Below are 23,636 nucleotides of genomic sequence, written 5' to 3'. Positions count from 1 at the left end.
TATATCCCATCACAAGGCATAATTAGACATGAAAGGCTAATTTAACTATGTGGAGGTTAATCTAGGTTAACCATTGTGGTGTTAGGGGAATACTCAGTATAATGGGGGGATACTTATGTCAAATAACATTTTTCAGATAACCTTAACACTGAAAAGTAATAATAAAGTATAACTCGTAGGTAGTTTTAAGGAAGAACACTGTAACTGTACTGTAAAACATATACCGCGTGATGTGGTCCCTCTGCAGAGAGATAAAGCAATACAGGTATTAACTAGAGGCTGTAGACAAAAACTGTGGTAGTGGTGCTCTTGCTGTAACAATTTCCATATGTAAATAAGATATTGGATATGTGCAAAAAGACCTAAATCTGCACTGAAGAAAAAACCTCTTACCTTTGAGACAGAGATAACAGAGCAGAGAGCTTTGAAGTAGCATTAAAAAAATAAATTAATTAAAAAAAAATCCGAAAGCCCCAGCATAGATGGAAGTTCTTTTTTACTGCTTGGCATGTCCACCTGATGGGACTGCATAGGCTGAGGATTAGCATAGTCATGTCCTGTTACAATAATTGGACATACTGTGTATGTGTGTGTATATATATATATATGAAAATATCTGTATAAGCAAATTTTTCCACACGTTGCTAGAAGGACAGATCTTTAGAACTCCGGAATTACTCTGGAAAGCCAAAGTGTCCAAGAGTTTTGAAGGGACTTGGTCTGAGAACTTGTTGATGCCCGATACCTGAATCACCAGACTGAAAAAAAATAAGTCCTCTCATTAAACTTTGGAGTTCTGAAAACTGGGGCAATACTGATCTATTTTCAGACATAACAGGAGATATAGTGAGGACTGCTATAATGAAGCCTAATGGTGAGATTAATATTTTGCTACATTTTACTTCATTTTAAAATACAGTGTAATAAAAGCTGCTCCCTGTGAAAGAAGAATGCAAATGGGTTTGGAGTGCATTAGCGCACTGCTTTGCATATTAGGGGACTATATTATTTATACAGATTGAATTCACCCAAAGATTTTTTTTGAATGTACATAGGGCTTGAACTACTGCACAGCCCAATCAAATTGAAACCTAGAAGGGCAGTAACCTTGGAAGATTACATTACCCTTCACTAAATCTGAAAGACTAAGACAAAGAAGCTCTTCCAAAGATATGCCGGTCATAGGGATAAAGTGCTTAAGCAAGGCATCCAATGTGCAAGTTTATGAGATTAGCAGGTCTTTATCTTTATATGAAATTATTTCATAAAAGGAACCCCAGTCCAGGGTGAGCGTTGGGAGTGCAGTGTGCCAGCCTGAGGGCGGGATCGTCATTAGCTGTGGTCCTTATCTGTGCTCTGCCGGTGCTGGCCAAGTCCTGAAGTCAGCCTGCCCCTTGGAATTTAAAGCTTCCATTTTAATTATGTTTAATCTTTTGCTACTGTAGATCCAGCTGTGTAAATTATTTAAAAAGCAGAAAGCTTTTCCTCAGTAATTAATGACAGGTTTGTTAGCTACTGTAACAGCCCGAGGCTTCACTTCCCTTGCATAGTTCTGTAACAGTCTCATGATTACCTAATATAACAACCAGCCTCTACGGCTTTATAAAATTATAATTGATGGTTTGTACCAGCACCACTTGAAGGGGTGATACAGCAGTAGAGTTGGATGTATCTACTGTCACTGAGAAAATAGCCTGGGGAGGAGAGAGCAGCAGCCTGTCGACAGTTTTCAACTACTCAGGAAATACTGTGAGTTGCTACAATCATTGAGGCTAACCAGTTTTATGTCCGGCATTAGTCAGTGTTTCACCAGACCTGAGAGATCATAGAGATATTTTGAGTAGGCAGAACACCCAGGTGGTAGTGGTAATAATAAAAAGTCTTCTATAAAAGCCTTTCACCTTCTTTCTTCCATTGTCTGCTGGGTAAGGGAATACACTTCTTCCATTAAGTGTCCTGTGGATGTTCCTGTGGAGTACTCATCTTCCTCCTATATCATTATAATACCGGAGGCCAGATTCTTAACTGGAACCTTCTCCTCCATCAGGTGTTAGAGAGTCACTCTTGCAGGGTCTCATTGAGCGATCTCAGGTTTTTCAGATGATAAACACAGTTCATCTGTCAAAGCTCAGCAGTGAAAGCAGTACTACAGTAGCCCATGTATCTTTGAATATCGTACCAGGTATTTGATATTTTTACACTTTGGTCTTAGTTAGCTTTTTGATTGCGACTGACCTGGAGCCTGTTTCCTAGAGCTCAAAGCCTCTGCTCTCCATGCTCACTGGCCATACTAAAGTGATGTCCAGAGTTCCATGAGCCTGAGCTCTCCACCCGTTTTAGATAGGCATAAATGATAATGAATTATTGCATATGAATTTCTTACTTTGCAGAGTATGTAGAAAAAAATATGACTCACAGCAAAGTTCTTTTGTGCTTGTGTGCAGGGATATCATGATAGAGATAGCAGAAGGGCACTTTGTGGTTATGTACCCTTGAGTTTCTTTGCAACCATTTGCATTGCAGGGCTAAAGACTAAGATTGCCTCAGTGCTTTCTGGGAACCCTAAGGCAGGGTAGGAGCTGTCATCCATAGAGATCAGAGATGGAGTAGCAAGAAAGGGAAGGAAAAGGGATGGGGCTAGCATCTACAGAAGTTAATATAAAAAAACCCCAGCCTGATGTGACATGAGTGAATGGTGGGGTTTTTTTTGCTGTGGTGTTGCTCCTCCGCCCATGTTGCACAGGAAGCTTTGGGAGGAAGGTGGGGAGGGCTTTGCCAAGATATTACACTGTGTGGTGACAGAATTACACAGTTTCTGTTGGTCTTCAGAGGCCCTTGGTGAGGACTTTTTTCTTCTTTTTTCTTTCAAAGGAAAAAGTCTGCCAAGACATCTCCTATAAATAGATCTTTTAGGCCTAAAAATTCATTTTTTTAAATCTTCTCACTAGCAGTAAAGAGATATCTGATCTTACATATGTTTGTAAGTGTTTCATAAATGTGGAAAACGTGCATAAACAAGAGAAAGTTAAAAGGGAAAACTAGTGTCAATACTGTGATTCTGTAGTGTGCAGTGAACATGTTTTAAGTGTCTATCCCCATGTAGTTGTAAAATTAGGCTTTAAGGGTCTGGCCTCAGAGATCATCAAAGCTGTCATGTGATTTTCCACTGTATGTGAAGATCTGATGTATCTGCTCTGCATTGAAAAGACACAGGAGAGTTAAAAATGTGTGGAATCCATAATATGCTGTGATCTGCTGATAACAATGACAGAAGTTACTGTTTTGGCAGGCCTGCTTTGTGACTCACGAGGCACCAAGGAAGTGGTATATCTGCATATGATTTCTTCATGGCATTAAGTGAATTAGAGAGAAGATTTGAAAAGGTGAAAATCCTGAGCCTTGGGAGCCTTTGCCATCTGCATTTTCTTCCTACCCGTGATGCGTGCTGGGATGCAGGTACATAGGCACAGCCAGCGGCTTGACCTTCCTTTGCTTGTGGGTCTGGAAATGAATGTGCATGACTCAGCGTCTGTGCGAGAGAATGAATCCTGCTCGCACGGTTTCAGCTGTAAGTTATGCTTTTAAAAACTTGATGGCCCTTAAAGAGCAACTCCTTTCACATTTAAATTTTGCCACCCCATGTGTCTTACTTTCAGGATGATTCAGGCTGCTTCAGGAATAAATGAGGGGTGCGTGAGAACAAGCCATAAGAATTATGTTATCCTGATCTTTTGCTCCTGACAACCTTGCTGATGTGCAGTGAAATATAAAGGGTTTAGAGCATGATTCACTATTAAACATTAAAGAGAAAAAGTTCAGCTATTCATAAATTAATGTTAAATCTGTTTTCTGGAGCCAGTGTAAGGCTGGTGATAGCTCACTTGCCTGTACTTATTAAAGAGCAATGCTCTCTAAAGAATCACATCCCATCGTTTCTGGTGACAGCTATTAAGAAAAATATTTAAAATACCTCTTAAAATTCTATATGTAATTCTTGGTGAAGTGACATTGCATTCTTTTCGTTCAGTCTTCACCCTGTGCTAGAACTGGAGTTCGTGACACACTAATTAACTCTGATTTAGCACAACCATTATTTTTGGAGTTAATGGTTAGTGAACATTGTTTAATATTATTACATAACCATTAATACGACTAAGGTAAAAAATGAGTTAAGTAAAATGGGAGGAAAGTTAACATGGCAGTTTGGAAATACAAATAGGATTTTGAGATTCCCAGCATTAAGTCAAATAAAACATCTGCGCCATCCATCTTCAGAAAACAAGGCATGAGGATGGACAATTCCTGACTTATTAAAAGATTCTGTTTAGGGTGAAATTCATTCCTTTGTAGAAGGACAGGTCCAGATCCATGCATGATGCTAGCCTCATATTGCCCTAGTCCTAGGTATTACATAGTACGTAAAAGCGAATTTTTTCCCCAAAGAGTTTGAGCCCTGAAGTCAAAGCTTTCAGTGAAGGGAGGATCTGCCCTGCCTCCCCTGAGTGGGTCTGATGGGGACTCTTCTGTCTTGGGACAGTGTAAACAATGCTGAGCATCGGATGAACAGTTTCTCCAGCCTTCAGATTGCTATGGAAACATGCTACCAACTCATGCCATGGCTCCTGGGCGAAACAAAAGCCTGTTTAAAGTAATTACTTTTTTCTTTTTTTCTTTTTTTCTTTTTTTCTTTTTTTCTTTTTTTCTTTTTTCTTTTTTTCTTTTTTCTTTTTTTCTTTTTTCTTTTTTTTTTCTTTTTTCTTTTTTCTTTTCCCTTTTTTTTTCTTTTTCTTTTTTTTTTCTTTTTCTTTTTCTTTTTTTTTCTTTTTTTCTTTTTCTTTTTTCTTTCTTCTTTTTTATCTTTTTCTTTTTCCTTTTTCTTTTTTCTTTTTATTTTTTCTTTTTTTCTTTTTTCTTTTTTCTTTTTTCTTTTTTCTTTTTTTCTTTTTTCTTTTTTTTCTTTTTTTCTTTTTTCTTTTTTCTTTTTGCTTTTTGCTTTTTGCTTTGCCTTTTCTTCTTTTCCTTTTCCTTTTCCTTTTCCTTTTCCTTTTCCTTTTCCTTTTCCTTTTCCTTTTCCTTTTCCTTTTCCTTTTCCTTTTTCTTTTTCTTTTTCCTGCTGTGTCAGCCCTGCACTCCTGAGAGCTGCTGTGGCAGTGCACTATCACTGCACCTTCTGCCTGCCCACCTCCTGGGACTGGAGGAAGGAGAGGCAGAGGGTGACATATGCTGGCTAGGAGATGGTCTATGCACGCTGGATCACTATGGGCAGAACCGCCTATGGAGCGCAGAAGAAAGGTCCTTACAGAGGGCCAAGAGACTGGTGCTGGGCAGTGAGGGAGTAGAGAAAATACTAAGAACAAAACTGGCACATAAAAATCGAGTCAAGATCCCCAAAATTATGTTTCTCATTTTGCTTTATATGCAGTGAATTGTCTGAGACCTGATACCAAGACAAGGAAAGTTGTCCCTCTCCTATTTCCCTCATGTACACAAGCCGCAACTTAAAGAGCCAAAAAAGCAGCCAGCCTGGGGCATTAAACCAAACACCCCCTGCCTCTCACAGATCAGCACAGCAAAGTAGGACAGCATGGAATAAAGGTGGCATTCCCACCAGAAAGATCCAATAATGCTTTGGGGAAAAAGATTTAAAATGTTCTTTTAATAATAAGTCTTGTTGATTGGTATTTTTCTCGATTTAGGAGGGATATTTTGCCTGCAGGGAAGCTCTTTGCTTGTCTGAGTTCATCTAAGAAGATTAAGCTCCAAAAGTTCATGACTAAAAAGCTCATCTGCTTTCATCTTTATTCCTCACCTTGAACATGTAATCTGATGAGTGATTTCTATATAAATATATAGGTGGGTTTTGACTTTGGCTGAACTAAGCTCAAGACTTATCTCCAGCTAGCAGGAGGTGAGAACACTGCTGAGATGGTATGTTTGTCAGCAGGAGTTACAAACTGTTTGTGTGCCAGCACATGGACGTTCTGTAGGGTTTGTCTCCGTAGTCTATGCAAAGGGAGAGAACTCTGCTAGCATAACAGGACCCACTGCAGGGAAATCTTTGACGGATACACCATCAGTTTAGTTCAAGAACATGGCAAAGGGATTTCTGATAGCCATTGAGTTACATACATGGTGTCAGTTCCCTGGCCCACAGTTCATGCGTCATCTTGGCGTAGAACGGGGCATAAGCTGTCATTCGAGAGGAGACGCCTGCATTTGATGGTTTGACAGTGCACGTCGGGGAGAGTGCATGTGCCTCTGGAAGAGGCTGCATGATTGTCCTTGTAGCTTGTCAGTTCAATTGTGTCCCCCAGTGCATCACCCCTGAAACAAAACGGAAGCAGGCCGTGGGGGTTAGTCCAGGGCTGGCCGTCTACCTCTGCCAGGGCAAGCCGCTTTACTTTCCCTGCGGAATCCAGTTATTCTTGTCACCGCGTACTCTGTTGTTACCTTTGCCTGTACCTGCCTTTTGATGACTAGCAAAAACTAGAAAAGGGGAGGAGGAGAGAGGAAGGAGTTCACTTCTAAAATTTTACCATACTGCCATGCTGGTTCTTCAATATGCAGTGGTACAAACCTGAAAACCTGGGAGGCAAGTTTAATTGCATTTAAAAAGGTACCTAGCGTCAATTCCTAAAAGGCTCTATTATCTAAGAGGAATATGTTTTCCAGCAGTGGTCTCATTTTCTGTGTAAATATTCAAACAGGTTTGTTACAAAAAATTATCTCTAAAAATACTGGTAAAATTTTGATTACCATGAAGCTTTACAAGGGATTTTGAGTTAACCACCCAAACTAATTAAGTGAAATTATCCTAATTTGTTTATTATGTTAATGATCTGAATTAATTTATAGTCATTTAGCATGTATTACTAAAGATTTATTATGTTTCCCACCAAATGACTTAAGAGCTATAAATCCCATGGTTAAATGTAATTAGCAGAGACATATTTATCGAAAAGGATAATTACATCTGATAAAAGTTCTTCAGTTAGGCTTAATTAAAACAGATTATTCCCCCATAAATGAAAAGTAAATATGGTAATTACTGGATAGATATTCATTGCAAAAATTAATATCTCAGCATTTTAATTTTCTAAAGGGGTGGGAAACTCAACTGATTGCTTCTCAATAAATAATGATTAATAATCCCTAGGAAACAGATATTTTTATAGGAGTAAACATTTTGCTAGCTAATGACTAAAGAGTAGACACTAGTCAGAAAAATCAACCATTAACTCATTTTTTTTGAGTGGACTGTTGCTGCTTTGAAGTAATGAAGAGCATGCTAGGAAAATTGTATTTTCTTCCAATAAGACTGTCCCTAGCTCATCTAAGTAGCAGAACTGAGGAAGAAACACACAATTTTTGCTGATGATAATATGGACTGTAGTTTCCTAGGCATACACCAAATTTACAGTGGTTTCTGATGCTAACAGAATTTATTTAATACACATCACTGCACATGAAGAGATTAGGTTATAAATCTGTTTTTTCATAATTTATAAGTACATTGTGTTAAAAGCGCACTCTGCAGGGCTGTCAGTTGTAAATCACATTGAAAAGAGGGGGCAGAGCTGAGAGTAGCAAAAATATAAACATGCAAAACCAGATTCTTTTCTTGGCCAGAATTACTTAATAAAAATACTTGGAGACACAGGGGAAAAAGTGGGCTCTAACTCCTTCATTCACAGCTGCCTGGGTATAAACGAGTGGAAATGGAGACATTTAAACTCAAATCATTGCCTCAGAATGTGGCTTTCTGCTGGAAGAATTAGGACAGAGTATTTTGGCTGGAGGAAGGAATGATTTGTCCCGCAGTACTTAAATTTTCTAATTTTTCAAATGTGCTGTGTGAATCGGCTGCTATTTGGTGTGTCAGTGAGAACTGCCTGGGATTTGTCATGGTGGTATGACTGGATACACAATGAAGGATATAAAATTTTGGGACTGTGTCTATGAAGTACTTCAGGTTGTTGCAGCTTGCAAAAGGTCTTGTGGATGGAAATACATGCGTAAGCTCAGACGGCTGACACCTGTGGTTGCCTGAGTCCTCTGGCAACATACTTGGAGGTCTAGCAGGGAAGCGCCCCAGGAAAATGCCGATGAGCAGAGTGGCTGGGGAGGAGTGGTTGTTCATTGGGATGCAACACTACAGAGTCTGAGACTCATTTCAGGTGTGTCACCGTCTCTCTTGTTCATGTGGCCAGAAGGTTTGGAAGGAACTGGATGGTATTTTGGTGAAGAGTGCGTATATTAAAAATGAGATTTTGGTGGTGGGATGCACACTATTTACAAATTTAGACTGAGTTCTGGCAGTAGTTCATACTAAAACAGGGACAGAAATTTAGAACATGTTGAAACCCTTTTTCATAGGTGGCTGAAGCCCTCTCTCTTCCCGCGGGCACTGCCAAGCCCAGGATGGGGGCTCAGACCTGTGATGTGGCAGCAGCCTCACCCCAGTGCAGCATCCCCATACACCTTTCTTCCCCACATTATCCAAATGAAATGTTCACTTTGGGGTTTCTCCGGTGTTGCACAGCCACGTGCATCAAGAAAAACTTTCCAACCTTTTGTTTCAATCCAACCTTTTGTTTCAAAGTAGCATTTTTCATGGAAAAGTGTGACCTGAATTTGAAGGTTAAACAAACAAACAAACAAAAGGTAAATAATCCATATAGTGAAGTCAAGATTATTTTCTTTTGGGTCAAATTAAATGTTCTGGATCAATCCAAAATGAATTTTGCAGAAATACCCCAACAAATATTTCAGTTTGAGCAAGACAAGTCCCTTCCATCTCCCTAACATGTTTTTCATTGATCCCTTCCATACAGACAGCATAGGTTGAAAGTCAGGACTAGGATCAAGAGGTGCACCTTGCAGTCCTAGGAAGGAAGGAAACAAACGGGTTAGCCTCGCTCACTGAAAGGAGGTGATTTCTATAGCTGCTATTTAAGAGTAGATTTTGCTTTTTGTGAACTACTGTGGCTTATGCCTGATAATGAGAGAGCTCAAGAGAGCAGTGGAGGTGAGGCAGCAATGGATTTACTGGAGGGGCCAATTCAGGGACTGTACCCGGGGCAAAGAACTATTAAAAGTCTGTGGAAAGTAGCCTCTCAGGCTTTAAAAAGAAAGGAAACTGTGTGAGGATCTTGGGAACTGAGCTGTGCAGAGCTGGGAGGCAGAAGAAGAGCAGAGGCTTTGAGGTGGCACACAGACTTTCAGCACAGGGGCCTTCTCGGGGTTCCCCATTGACTAATTCACCAAAGCCCTGTACAGAGGAGGAAGGTGGAAATCTTTGAAATCTCAGAACAATAACAAGTTTCTTTCCATTCTGAAATGAAATTGACTGAAGCAAAATATTAAATTAGATTAATGTGCCATTCTCTTGGCAAACATAATTGCACAGACCTTGTGTTTATATGCTTTTCAGACTATTCATGATGCACATACCTATAACAATTTTACATAGAGCTGAAAGTAAATGATAAACATTCTTTATTAGCAGTAAAAGATGAAGAGGCATTTAATCCACGGTGAGTGAAAACTCCAGCATACACTCAGTATTTTTTGCCACTCAAGTTAGGAGCATTTCAGCAAGTTTGTGTAATATTGGTGATAGTACAACTTGCATAGCTTGAAAACCATGAAAATGCAGATGAGAAAAGTTTGTGCTTCTGCTTTTGCATCTAGAAGAGAGTGAAAGAGAACAGTTTGCCTAGACTGCTCCTCATCTTTCCTAACGTCCAGGGAATTATTCAAAGGGATGTTTTTAAAGTACTATATCTTGGGTTTGCTATGATCTACAGACCATTGCAAGGAACTCAGCCATGCACAGGACATTTGAAATGCAGTTTCTGGTGTAGTTCCCTTTAGTGAATTGAGCTAGGGCACCCAAAATAACACTTAAATTCCAGTGCTGTTGGAAAGGCTGTGATATGAATCTCAGCACTGAGTTATGCTTGCGTATTTTGGGTTTGCTATGCAATTTGATCACTGTCCTTGAGATCATCAGGATTAAGAGCTTTTCCAGCAAGGATGTGCTGTCCCCTTGCTCCTCCACCCACATCAATCCTGGTCCTTAGGAGTGCAGTAGACCTTGTTATATATTATTTGACTCCTTGTTTGTGTAAGAGAGAGTTACTCTGGAAGTGCTTTTGTTGTGGTTTAACTCCAGCCGGCAACTAAGCACCACCCAGCCACTCGCTCACTCTCCCCCCGGTGGGATGGGGGAGACAATTGGAAGAGGAAAAGTGAGAAAACTTGTGTGTTGAGATAAAGACAGTTTAATAAGTAAAGCAAAAGCCATGCACACAAGCAAAGCAAAGCAAGGAATTCATTCACTCCTTCCCGTGGGCAGGCAGGTGTTCAGCCATCTCCAGGAAAGCAGGGCTCCATCACGCATAACAGTGACTTGGGAAGACAAACGCCATCACTCCAAATGTCGCCGCCTTCCTTCTTCCCCAGCTTTATACGCTGAGCGTGACGCCATATGGTCTGGAATGTCCCTTTGGGCAGTTGGGGTCAGCTGTCCCAGCCGTGTCCCCTCCCAGCTTCTTGTGCACCTGACAGGGCATGGGTAGCTGAAAAGTCCTTGATTTAGTATAAGCACTGCTTAGCAACAGCTAAAACATCTCTGTATTATCAACCCTGTTTTCAGCGCAAATCCAAAACAGAGCCCCATACCAGCTACTATGAAGAAAATGAACTCTACCCCAGCCAAAACCAGCACAGCTTTGTACAAAGTGAAGGGAAAAGCACAAACTCAAGACACCAAACTGAGCATGTCTCATAAACAAGACTGGTGATACAACAATACAAAACAGCCTGGGTTGAGACTGAAAGAGGCTGTAAAATGGCAGCTGAGATCTTCAGAGGAAAGAGAGAACTGGTGCATACTGTGTGAAGCAGCTGAAGAAGCTGATTGTTGTGGTTTAGTGTTGGTGGATGCTTGGAGTTTAATTTGGGCTAAACAATAGTAGGATCTGGTTCACTTTAAACTGCAGAGGAGAGTTTGTATCTTCATCTTGAGAGGCTGTTTTCCCTGTTTTCTCCTGGTGTGTGACCTGAGTGATGAACACATACCAATGAAAAACCCATTGAGTTGAATTACCAGAGCAGTAATGCCAACGTGCAGCTGGGGTAGGTGACCTATTTAGTAGTGAGGCTGGATGGTATATTTTTCTTTTTAAATCAGCACAGGGTTTTTTTTGCTGAAGAGGGCTGTTGTAATTACAACTATTTCCCTATAAATCAGATTACTCTGGAAAAAAATGTGTTGTGTTGGGGTTTTTTTGTTGTTGTTGTTGGGGTGTTTTTGTTTTTATAAAATACTCAAATTAAATTTTATCATTCTGGCATTTTTCCCAAACTGAATGGCAAAGACAAGACATTTCAGAATGGTAAAATCTTCTGTAAAAGTGGAAACTACATTTAACTTATTATCAAGGCCACTTGCTAATGAAGATATCTAATTAAAGCATTCCTATTTAAATACCTATACAACACAAACGCATTTTATGTTAAAGTTCCATTAACTTTAAAGATTTTGCCAAAGAGTCTTAAAGAAATCGTCAAAGATCGCTATTGTGTCCAGTTAATCAGAGTTCCATATAATCATATCTTACAACCATACATAACATTTTCTGTATTCATAGGAACATAGTAACAGCCACAGTCAGTGTAACCCAAGTCTTTTCCGTCTCATATTCTGTTTTTGGCAGTGGTCAATATCAGACATTAAAGGAAAGAAGAGAAAAAGGGAGCAATTAAAGTGTGAATTTTCTCCCTAGATATTTTCATAGATTCTGGCAGTTTTGGCTTAGGGAATTTTGTAAGTTGGATGTTATGTTTACATACTTACATATAATATCTTTCTTCCATGAACTTGTCTAATTTTTCCTCAGACTTGTATGAAGAGTTGGTACACACAACATCTTGTGGCAAGGAGATTTAAGAAATAATTCTACCTTTTGTGAAGAGGACCTTCCTTTTGTTTGTTTCAGACTGGTTTCTGGCATTGTAATTTTTTCCCTCTTCATCTTGTATTTTGAGAAATAGAGCAAAATTACATTTGGTAGGGTTTTTCATACACATTTGATCATGCTAGTTACCCCTTTCATTGCTTTCTCTAGTTCTGCTCCATCAATTTTGAAAGAGGGAACTGGTGTTATCCACAGAGGTGGCACATGTTGACTTATGTAGTGACAAAAGGTTGTTTCTCTCTTACCTTTTTTAATTAACTATTGTGTTCCTACTAGGCCCCAGCATTGCATTTACTTTTTTGACCACTACTTAAAGTAAGAGCATATTTCTAGAGAGCTGTTCACAGTGACTGAGGTCTTTCCTAAGTGATCATAGTTAATTTGGAGATAATCAATATGTGTGTATAGATATGGATGTATTTCCTCATTATGACTTGCATTTGTTGACATTGAGTTTCATCTGCCATTCTATTACCTCATTGTTTTTTGTGCAAGATACGTCACAGCCAATTTTGGTTTTGAGTATCTGGAACAGTTTTGTGTATTGAGTGAAATTTGTCACCTGAGGATTCACATCGGTTTTCCTGTTACCTGTGAAGGCAGTGAGCAGATCCCGTGAGACAGATCGTTCCTTCCTATGCTGGGTTTTCTGCCTCTGACCCTGTTAGTGGGCTCAGGAATACTATCTTGTCTTATCCCAGGACACCTGAAGCTCTTGAAGAGCTTTTCATGAGGAATATGACCCAAAGCTTTTCTGAAGTGGAAGTACCATATTTCACCTAGGTCATTTCTCCAGTATATTTGTGAGGCAAGATTTCTTTCAACAATAGCCATGTTGGCACATTCTCATAGTATCGTATTTATTTAAGGGTCTGCTAATTCTTTTCTCTATTATATTTTCAGCTAACCAGTCAGATTTAATGGACCTAGCTCTTTCCGTCTTCTGGAAAACCTTTTAAAAATTGCTGTCATTTTTTCATTTCTTCCTGTCTTTAATACTGAGCTGAACATAAGCGATAGGGTACATGCCACAGTAAGTACTATGGAAATTTCATATCCAATACTATCTTGGTGCTGGTAACTTGTTACTAGTAATTTTATTCATTTATTCTGAAACTTCTCCTACTGACATTTCAGTTTGACACAATTCCTCAGACATATTTCCTGTGTAGAAAAGAAAAAAAAAAAAAAACCACCCCACAAAAACCCTCTCTGATATCTGAACATCCTTAATCTCTTCCATCAAGAAAGCTGAGGTAAAGAATGTAGTTAGGGCTGGATTTTTTTTTTGCCTTTTTTTGATTTTTGCAATGGTTTTATCTTTCTTCAATCTTTCTTTAATAGCTCAATTTCTTATCAGCTCTGCAGACTCCTTGGTAAGATTCCTTTTTGAGTTGTGGATTGAAAAAGTTTTTGCTATTTACTTTTTGTGTCTTTGCTGTGTTGATTGTTCGAAATCCTTTTTTTTGGCCTACTTTCTTAAACTTCCTATCTAATGTGTCTGAGTTTCAACTCTTCTGTTTTTTTTTTCTTTTTTTCTCTCTTTTTTTTTTTTCTGTTTGACCACAGCAACATTTATTTGATCCTTTCGAAAGATAAGTGGCAAATGTTTCTTCTGAACATCTCCTATGGTTTTCTAAGTAGTCCCCATGCCACCCATAAATGTCTTACCCTTTTATCTGCAATTTCTTAGTTTCCTAGTAATAATCATTTTTAGGTAGCTCTTTTAGAGTCCAGCATTACTGTAGATCTAATCTTCCTTATCACATCACTGTCTCAGTTACATAGTCAAGAATATTGCTGCTGTTCCTCCTATGCATGTTTGTCATTTCAGTTCACAGGAATCCTTTAGAGTAAATACTTGCATCATAAGTATTTTCTCAACTAGATGTTGGCCATTTGCTCTCTCTGATCTCACATACGGAACAAGCAGCTTTTTTGAGGTCTTTAGCATCCTGTCTGCCTGTAGGTTTAGTTTTGCCTCCTGGACTTCCCTCCTGCCCCTCTTGGTCTTGCTGGCACCCCAGCTGGCCATCACTACAAGCTCTTCTCCAAGAGTCTGCTGATGTTCCCATGGCCAACTGTAAGATGTATTTATTGCTAGTTATTACTTATATAGATGCGTATATATGTAACGCATAGTGTGCTTATACAATTAACCTTTTAAAAACAGTAGGGAATGTTTGAAATACAGCTTAGAGAGGAGAGCCAAAGGTTTACTGACTTCTTGGGTGGAGAAATCTGGGAGTTGTTAGGAATAGTGTTTTCTTTAGAATTCTATTTAAAAGCACACAAAGCTAGGGCTTTTATCTAAGAAAAGGAAAGAAAGCTCCTCTTTCCTGAGCAACTCTACTTGTAAATGAAAAGAGCTTACCCTAATCCCTGCAGCAAGTGATGATGAAAACCAAGAAATCCAACAAGAAAAGGCCTTTTTCTGCAGCAGCACAAGAATCCTCAGGCCAGTTAATTATTCCTTTCTTCAGCAGCTTAAATTACAAAATCTTTTGAATATTCTTGACCTGTAGTAGAAGAATACGACCACTCATCCTCAGTATTACAGTTCCTTATGGGATGCCCCATCATTTGACAGCAAAAGGGTCATTGTAAGAGACTTAATAGTGCCTGAAGGTTTAATAACCTCTGAGGGGAAAAATAGCTTGAAGACAATGATTGTTAAAAGCCAGAGCATTTTCTTTGACATATTACACCATACAAGACTGGACTATGGCTGTTATTGAATTACTGCTATATAGGAAGTAGCAATGAATTGACCTTGTGAATTTATTTTTTAGGAAATGTTTTAATTTCAGCGTGTGTTTTCCTTCCTGTATGGTACAAATAAAAGCTTTCTGAAACTTCCTAGGAAGTGTAAGTTAAAATATCATTTTGGAAATTGGGGGAGTGTTGGAATTCTGATTTCTTTTGTGATGTGTCAATAATAAATCATAATATGGCATGCATAATATCATCTTATAAAATATCCTATTCATCTTAATTAGGAAGGTTTCATTCTTTAATTTCTCTGTGAGATATCAGAACCGATGTCATTTTGGAAAAGCAAAACCCTAAGACTGCCAGATATGCTGATCAACATGACTGGTTCTCTCCTTCCAAGGAAAGGCTTTGTGTTTGCAAGGTGTAGATACGTGCTCTAGTGTTTGTGATGCTGTTCTTCGCACACTTTATAAACCGTGGTAGCGAGAAGTTTGAGTGATGACTTTTGAACAGAGCGTTTTGGGTAGGTCAGGCTTGGAATGCCAAAACCGTGGTGGTTTCTTTAATAGCGTTTTTTTTTTTGTAGTGGCTGTGAAAAGTAAAGCCTTTGGGATTGTCTCACATTGTGTGCCCAACCTCATGAGGCACTTCTAGCAACCTTGGTCTCACTCAAGTTACATTAACCTGGCCTCAGGACAGAAATCAATCTAAATGCAAAACTGACTTCTTTAAGCTGTGTTTCCCTCAGTAATTTCCTTCTTTCTCTTTCTCTTGCACACACACCTGCTCATTTGCACACATGCAGACAACAATCTTGTACATACAGCTAAAGTTAAGCCAATCAATCTATGTGTCTGGAGGAAAATAGAGAGACTGTTTATTTCCATACCTAATTACTCCTTATTAAAGAGCAACAGAACTTTTGACAGGACAAATTATTTTCTTACGTAAGTAATAAGAGAAAGTGACAGGCACTCATAGGGAATGAATGGGGAACACAGCACAATAACGAACTCTTTATTAAAAAGGATAGGTAGTTTTTGTGGATTGTTTTTCTACAGAAATATAGGTGATACTGCCAATGTTCAAAAGATAGAAAAGGGATATAACATAAGCCCCTACAAGCAAGAAAACTGTTCTCTGTCATGGAGATAATACCATGGGGAAATCCTGCAAAACAAAATGAACAGAACAATCAGTTAATACCCCATTCTAGGCTGGTAGATCCTGGGAAGAAAGGGACATTAAAATCTGTGTTTTATGGCACTGAGAGGCACCAAGTTGAACAAGATCAAAGACACAGTATATATATTCACAGTAGTAGAAAGTCCTACTGTAAAGAGCTAATACTCTCCCTGGATGGACAGTGGCTGACATACTGAGTGGCTGAACACAGAGAAATACCTTCCCTGCTCAATGGCCGTGGTCTGAGGGGAGGGAGACTGCCGTTAGCAAAGAAATGAACAGTAGAGCCAGGAGCTGAGCAATGCCTTCCTGTATGTTAAGCGCAGGCCCACTGAGCCATTCCCCTCTTCTAACCCAGAGATCCAGTGATGCCCACCTGGTTTCAATGTAAGAAAATGACTAACCAAACTCTGCAGAAACTGCAACTAGATGAATGAGGACTTGAAAGAATAAACCACTTTTCCTTTCCTTTCCTAAGAATCAAGAGGACTGAAAATGTCAGAGTTTTGCTAAGCTGATTTAGGAGAAATCTTGAATTCGTTGGCTGACAAATAAGAAGCAAACTGAGATAAAGCCAGATAGCAGGTAGGGAATGCATAACAACTTACAGAAACATAGGAACAAACAGTGATTTACTGTGGGCTGTTATAAGAATGTGACTTACCAATACATAAATTCACAGTAAGCTTGCTTTTGTATTATCACCTCTGTTATCTCCAGTCCTAAGGACTGATAATGCCCAGCACAAGTAATCTTCAGTCTTTTCAGTCTCTGTCACCTAAGTTGCAGCGTTCCCTTCTTTATGCTTGTGCTTCACTTTTCCCATTCTGCAGACATTTGCTGACTGTTCCTGCGTTTCTTTCCATCAGTGGAGGCATTGAGCTGAGCGCAGGAGAAACAGGAAAGCCCTGTAAGCTGCTCTTGGGGCTTGGTGCAGCCCTCAGCACCTCTCTGCTCACCCTCTAGCCCTGTCTGAGGGCCAAACAGCATGCACGCTGCTGGGGGGACAGGCACGCCTGCCCTCCACACCACACTGAAAGAGAAGTGCTGCAAAGATAACCCCTTCCCTCTGATTTTTACATCTCAGGTCTTGCTCGCACCCCTGAGCCACAAAGTGCAGTGTGGTACTTCCTTTGCTTTTTCACATGAAATAAATTTTTAAAGCGGACCAATTACAGGAAATATTTACAGCGTTTCTCTGCTGCAGCTAACATTAAACATTGAACAGCTCTCCTCATGAGCCATACTGGAATCCAGTCCTGTAGCATGCTGGAAGGGGTCACTCTGACACATGCGACTGGGCCTTTAGGAACGGGCGTAGAGCAAGCAGGGGGAAATGCAACAAGGCTGGCAGCCCTGCCAGGAGTCGCAGCCTGCCTGAGCAAGGGAGCCTCGGCATCCCTCAGTCAGGGCCCCGTGAGACTGCACAAGAAATGGGGCAGCGTGGAGTGCACCTGCCTGCCGCGCTGCTGCCGGGACTGGGACAATTCATCATCCCTGTCTGCAGACCCAAGAAACCGCGTTCTGCCCTTCCACATACTCTGCCTGGCTTGTGCTCTGGAGAGCGGCATGCTCAATTGCTCAGGCCTGCAAGCAGCCCGCCATCATGCGAACTGTCTTGTTTGTGCTCTGTCGTGTAACTGGGTATGACTTTGTGATGTGATGAGGACTTCTGTACCTTTTTTATGTGACGGAGAAGCATCTGGTCATTGCAAAGCGCAGCTGCAACATGCAGCTTAATAGCACTGCAAAACATATGTGCTGTATTATCTTATGGAAACATGAGGCAATGCTGACTGGTGTAACTAGCTGAAGCTGGATGGAACCTGTGCTTGCCCACCTCTGATACCTAGACATTTCTTGGGTAAAATTTAGTACCTGAGTGCTGAGTCACCTGAGAAGGGAATGAATTTTGGCCAGAGAAACAAAGGTCACATCTGCTTTGCTGTCCCTGGTGTGACCATGATCCTGCAGGCTAATTTATCTTTAAGCTTGTTAACTAGCTTGGAGAATACTGACAGCGTAACGGTACTGACAAAGAGCTTGGTAGCCGAGGAGAAAAGGAGCTGGGTAAATACCGTATGCAGTTAGCCCCTGCTCAGCTCTGGGCTGCTGCAGCCCTGTGGGGCTGCCTGGCTGAAAGCAGGCTGAGGGACTCGAGGTGAGCTGGTGCCAGCGATGCTGGGACAAAGATCTGAGTCAGAGCTCTACAAGGTGTTTAGCTGATTCCACTTGAACATCAGGTGTGAGGCTGCATTTGGGAAGATAACTACTGAAACACAGTTTGGCTTTTTCTTGGTAGCAAACCCAAATCTGAGAGGGATGAGTATAGGACAGTGTTCAGCCCCTGCCTACGTGCAAAGTGTTACACTGCTTCGGTCTCACACCGACACTGAAATAATTGCTACAATTATAAATAGGCCCTTTTATAACAGCATGCTGATTATTTACACTGTGCAGAGACAAGCCTTTTTCTTAAATTCTCATGCTGGTTTAGAGTAACGTGACTCTTTCTTGCTGTTTGCATGAGACAACAAAAGCAAACACAACATAACCTTTAATTCTCAACAGAGACAGGTCTGATCCTTTAGTCATAGTTGAATTTTACACCACTGCAATTTTATAAATTTCCATCAAATTACTCCAGATTTGTACCAACTGAAATGGAAAATGGCTGCTTGATGTGCAGACTAAGGCTTGGAAGCAAGGAGTGCAGAAATGTGGAGCAGAAGCTGGTCCATGGGAAAGGAATAGAAATGAGAAAGAAGAAGAATTATCCTGCTTTAACCTAATGTTGTTAATCTATATTGCCCATTATAATCTCGAGTGTCCTGCTTAGTGAAGTATGCAATCTGTAGTGCTGGTTCCTGCACAAGCAGTGTATCTAATATAAAGGACTGGCTCAACATCCATCATAATAATTACTGTGTCATAATTTTCTGCCCTTCCTACCTCTGCTGCAAAGAGATAGAAGAGGCTTTTCAAGTGTTTGAGAATTTTCTCTAAAAATTTCTCAGGGTGTTTTTTTTATGTGGAAATCTGTATTTCTGCCCTATTTATTTTGCAGGTTTGACCTGACATAATGAAATATACTTTATTGGGGGGTGTAGAAACTTAATTTGAATATCTGAAAACACGCCTATTTCATTTAATGTCTGAATTTGCTCGGCTGCACTGAAAGGGAACAGTAGGCATATTAGAAGTTTCATTTGAAAAATGCTCCCAAAAACCCCCTTAATTCAATGACCCACAGATTCAGAGACTACTTGACTCTAAGGTTAAATATGAAGCAGTTACATATGGCCATTGCAGCTCAGAGTGGTTAAAATTTGGTCTCTGCTTAAGTCTTTTGTATTGAAGGAGATGTAAGCAATTTTAACAAAAAAATGTGAGCTCTCCTAGATCTGTGAGATGGCACCATTCAAAGCTGGTGTTTTGGGCCCAAACTCATGCACATGTGCTTGCACCACCTTCTTGGCTTTATATTTTACTTTACATTGTTAATTCTCATAGCTGTGGAGTACAGCTTGAAAGTGTGATGCGCATGAAACCAACCGAATGAACATCCACAAGACCTCTGAGCTGTGCATCTCAACGGCAGGTTACGTCCAGCTGCAGCCCGGTGGGTGACTCGGCCTGTGCCCGAAGGGTTGTACAGCAGCTCTGTCCAAGCACATCCACCCTTACTGCGTTGCACCCAGGCAAGACATGTCCAGTTGGGCAGCAGAATGGTAGTGCTGTCCCTGTTTCTGCAGGAGTAACTGATGCCCAGGGCTCTCTGCATTGGACCTTCACTGCCTTGGTGCTTTGTTGTCCATGAGTTTTCCTGCAACAACAGCCCCATGCACATTTTTAATGTCACTGATAAGTGATACTTTTGCTCTGGTTTTTCTGTTGTTGAGGGGCTCTCCTCACAATTAATGAGCTTTGTTACAGGAAAGGTACTACAGGCTGCAAAACAATGATTTATGCCTGCATTTGGGATGCATTGGTGAAGCCTGGAAACCAGCCGATGGGACCTTAGCCACAGGACGCAGGGCAGTACATTCAAAGACCCTAGACTGTAGCAAAATCGACTGATAGCTTTTGCAGATTAAGAAGGCTTGCATTTTTACATTAATACTTCACTAAGGGAAGCCCACATAAAGGGTCTTATTACACAAGAATATAATTCAGTCACTGAAAAGCAATAAAGATTTATTTCGTAAATGTACTGTAGTAAGTGCTACTGAAGAAAATACAAAGTCTCAGTTCCACAAAGGGATCCACTTGACAGAAAACGTAATTGGGATCAAGACCTGAACTGACCTGATTCTACACTCCAGTTGTGTGGTTGTTTTTGTTTATACTTTTTGGTTTTATTTTTAATTATAGAAACATTTATTTTCTGCCTCTAGGTGTTTTAAAAATTCCATCTTTTTGATGTGTGAGTGCAGAAAAAACAAAGAATAGCTTTGGACTCTGCTTAGGAAACCCAGCTAACATGCCTAGTTGTCAAATGAAAAAAAAAAAAAATAGCGGAGAGTGCTATAAGCACCAGATCTTTCCATTAAGTCTGTGCAGTTTACTGATAATTTCTTTGGCTTTAAGAACTGGCATCTTTCTCTTGCTATGCACTTTTTTTTTCTCATATGCTGTTGTATGCAAGAGCTTTGGAAACGTATACCTGTGTGCCTGCCTTTACACATGTGAGTTGTCTTATTAAGAGCTGAGACCTGCCTGAGTAGAGCCAGTTGCATTTTTCTCTCAACTCTGTAAACGTTTGCAGAATGGTTGTGGGGGGACCCTGTGCCTGCCTAGACAGCATTCTGTCACTGCACGAAGTGTACTTTCTGCAAAACACACAAAAATAATTTTATCTTTCATCTCTTTCAGCTACGGTAACTTTAGCAGGTACAAAAAAATAATGATCAAACAGGAATGTGACGTTTAAGTTGATGATGTCTCTCTTAAAGATATAAAACCTGATTAGATTGAATATGAGCCCCGAGGATGCCCACTGCGGGATGAGCTGCCATCCTGCAATACAACCTGGGAGAGATTTTTCTCCTGCAGAGGAAAATTCAGCAGCCTCAGTAGCAAATGTTGAGCTCAGCTGCAGCTGGCATTAAGACTAAATTTTTGAACATCTGAATATTGAAAGCCTTTTAAACTCACCTAATATTATTCTATTACTGGAACAAATCTAACAGTAAATTGAAAAAAAAAATAGGAACCTTCTAAAAAATATGCCTTCCCCATCCATTTTCAGCTTCAGTATTATGTAAAGATGACAGTTATCAGCTATGTAGAAGAGCAGCTATATTAAATGTTAAATAACCTTTAACAGCACCAAATATTTAATCATAAAAAATTAAATTGACAGTGGTGTGGTTCACATAGTATCCCCTCGAAAGCCTGACAGCATCATTTCTCATATATATTGATAAGTACAAGACATCCATAAAATTGTAGGCTCTGTAGCCTTCTATTTATGAGAGGCTATCTAAAACTCATTCATTGCAGGTAATATCAGTAAGTCAATTCAGCTTAGGCTGATAGCTCATAACTTTTCAGACTGTTGTATTTACTGAGCCATAGACTATCCTTTCTTCAAGTGTACTTGAGAAAATGACTTGTACTGTAAGACTATTTCTTCTCAAAGTATAATCAAGTGCTTTAAAACGAACTCCATAACTGCAAATTCAAAACAGTATTAGACCTTGGTAATAATATAAAAAATATTGCTTTAATAATGCTTTGAAAGTTGCACAGAGTATTGGCAGTATTTTTCTGACTGTAGTAACCCACCCAGAAAACCATCAGTGGGAGTTTGGTGCCAGGCTTAGCCATGTTTCATGGCGTGGCAGAAGCTTCATTTATAAATGGAAGAAATTCCTCGGTATGTGATGTACATGACTGTGGGTGGAGAATCAGCACTGCAGGGAGCAGCGGGGATGGCAGTCCGCTCGGTTTGGTGGATGTGATAACGTCTGGCCAAGTTCAGACCTCCTAAGCAGTGAGAGCAAGTCTGTTGGCTTTGATGGTGTTGACTGCCTGTATTAGTTGCTGACTTGCGGGGCTTGCTTGTAGAGTTTGGTCCTGCTCCTGCTAAAGTAGTGGTGAAATGTTAATTGTGTTTCTAGAGCGATCCCTTACTGAGGGAGACTCTTCTTTCATGTCTGATGTTCTGGCAGCACAGCAGAGACGCAATAGAAATTCATAGGTAAAACTGTTCTGTAAATGTTCTGTTAGTGCTTTATTTAAATTGGCTTGGACAGATTGTTTCTATTTGCGATTAGGGAATGGGATCAAAAGCCCATAGAAAAAATCCTGTTGACTTTAATGGTCTTCTCACTGAGGATCAGAGCTGTGTATAGGATTTGCTTGTAAATAAACTGAATTTACAGGAGACTTGGAAATATTAGCCATTATTAAAGTGAGCCAAATAAAGTCACAACTGCCCAGAACTGAAGCTTAAAACTGAAACAGAATTTGAGCAATGACGTTCCCAGATGGACCTTTCCTTTGCCTTCCTGAATTGCTTATTCCTCTCATTCACCTACGTTTTCTGGTACTGGCTGGGGCTGGAGCTAAAACTAGAGAGAGAGGCTGCACTTCCCTGTTAGCCATGGCCAGATTTGCTCAGCAATCACTTCTGTCCATAATTCAAGCAGTGAATTGCTGTTTTGGAGAAATTCAGGGTGGAGAATTGTGTTACCAAGCTGTTTCATTATTTTTAAATTTCTGTTTCACTGCTTTCTGGCTTCTGATGTTTAGATAGCATCGGCTTTTAGTATTAAAAACATTTCCCCTGGAGCCTGAGCTGCGAAGGGGAAGCTGTGTGCCCTGATCCATGGGCAGGGAGAGGGGATGCCTCCAATGCCTCCAGCTTCAGGGGGCCGGACTGTCTCTTTTGGGCTCTGTGGGCAAATTGCAGAGCCTTTGACACTGGTGGCTGTGGCAAATGAAGGGCTGCTAAATTTCCCCACCCCAGGGGACTGAGAGCTGGGGCTGAGGGCAAAAGTTGTTTATAAACATGGGAAAAATAGCAGGAGGTAGGTTGGGGGAATAGAGAGAGAGACAGGGAGAAGAACGGCAGAGGGAATACTTGTGGGGATTCTGCCCAGAGCAGGACGGGTGTGAAAGCTGGGAGAGGGGTACTAGTCTGTCCAGGAAATTTTAAGTAATTTAGATGTGAGAGCAACACTCGGAAGATGGAGCAGTGCTTTGAGCCATGAACCTGCAGCCCAGCAGTCTCCATCAGAGATGTGTTGGTCTGTGCAGGAATGACTCACTTTTCTTGCAAAAAAGAAAGGATTCGGGGTGCGGATGGGTTTTCGGTTTTTCTTGTTCCTGAGATAGAAGTGCTGGCGGTAGCAAACTTGTTACCTGAGAGCAAAGGTATTTACAGCAGTACGTCAACCTCGGCTGGCCCAGCCGTGTCTGGAGCCGCAGGCTTGCCCACCGTGCAGAACCAGCATCTGACAGGCGAGCGCAAGCAGTAGTTGACCTGCAAGAGCAGCAAGATCAGTGGTGGGTGCTCAGATATAGGGCCTCTGTCGGCCTGATAAGTACCAGGACTGAAGGGTCATCTTCCTGATGCCATAAAATTCCAGGAGGAATACTTGCCACCCCAAGAACCAGGGAGGGAAACAGAGGAGATATCCTGGACTTGAAGGTTAGGGGAAGGCAGAGGGTTAACCTAAGACAAATAGATGAAATTTGGATGCCCAGCAGTGTGTAGGGGTTGTAACAGCCCAGGACCAGTGC

The 23,636-nt window shown here is 40.6% G+C and overlaps 1 long non-coding RNA gene across 1 annotated transcript in view; it reads left to right on the top strand.

Annotated features, from left to right (window-relative positions):
• Positions 1-3,374: 3,374 nt before the first annotated feature.
• Positions 3,375-23,636, top strand: part of LOC140657956 (uncharacterized) — a 116,122-nt gene continuing 95,860 nt past the window's right edge. Inside the window, exon 1 of the long non-coding RNA XR_012044553.1 lies at positions 3,375-3,456. This is a non-coding gene — a long non-coding RNA (uncharacterized lncRNA). The remainder of the gene's footprint in view (positions 3,457-23,636) is intronic.

Source organism: Ciconia boyciana, chromosome 11 (assembly GCF_034638445.1).
Source record: "Ciconia boyciana chromosome 11, ASM3463844v1, whole genome shotgun sequence".
In the NCBI taxonomy this organism is placed as follows: Eukaryota; Metazoa; Chordata; class Aves; order Ciconiiformes; family Ciconiidae; genus Ciconia; species Ciconia boyciana.
Note: the sequence above shows the minus strand (reverse complement) of the source record. Positions and strands in the feature narration are given on the sequence as shown.